Below are 308 nucleotides of genomic sequence, written 5' to 3' on the forward strand. Positions count from 1 at the left end.
TGAACGGCCGCTCTCACCAATCGGGACGAAAGCGACTCTGTCTGGGCCAATGAGGGCGCCTTTCTGTGCCTGTCAAGGAAGGCCGGGGTTGTACGATGAAACCAATGAGGCCACTCGCACGTTTTGAGCCGTTTTCGCAACACAGTGTCATGTGAGTGAAGGTTAAATGTAACGTCCAGGCAGCTCCTTAATGCAATGCTGGGTTATAGTTGAGAAGAAGGGGGGGGGGACGGCAGTCGCCTTTTCAAATGAACGATTAACATTATAGCCGGTCTGTGGGAATCCGTTAGCTTCAATCCAAGACGAGA

This window comes from Lepisosteus oculatus, chromosome 17 (assembly GCF_040954835.1).
Source record: "Lepisosteus oculatus isolate fLepOcu1 chromosome 17, fLepOcu1.hap2, whole genome shotgun sequence".
Lineage (NCBI taxonomy): Eukaryota > Metazoa > Chordata > Actinopteri > Semionotiformes > Lepisosteidae > Lepisosteus > Lepisosteus oculatus.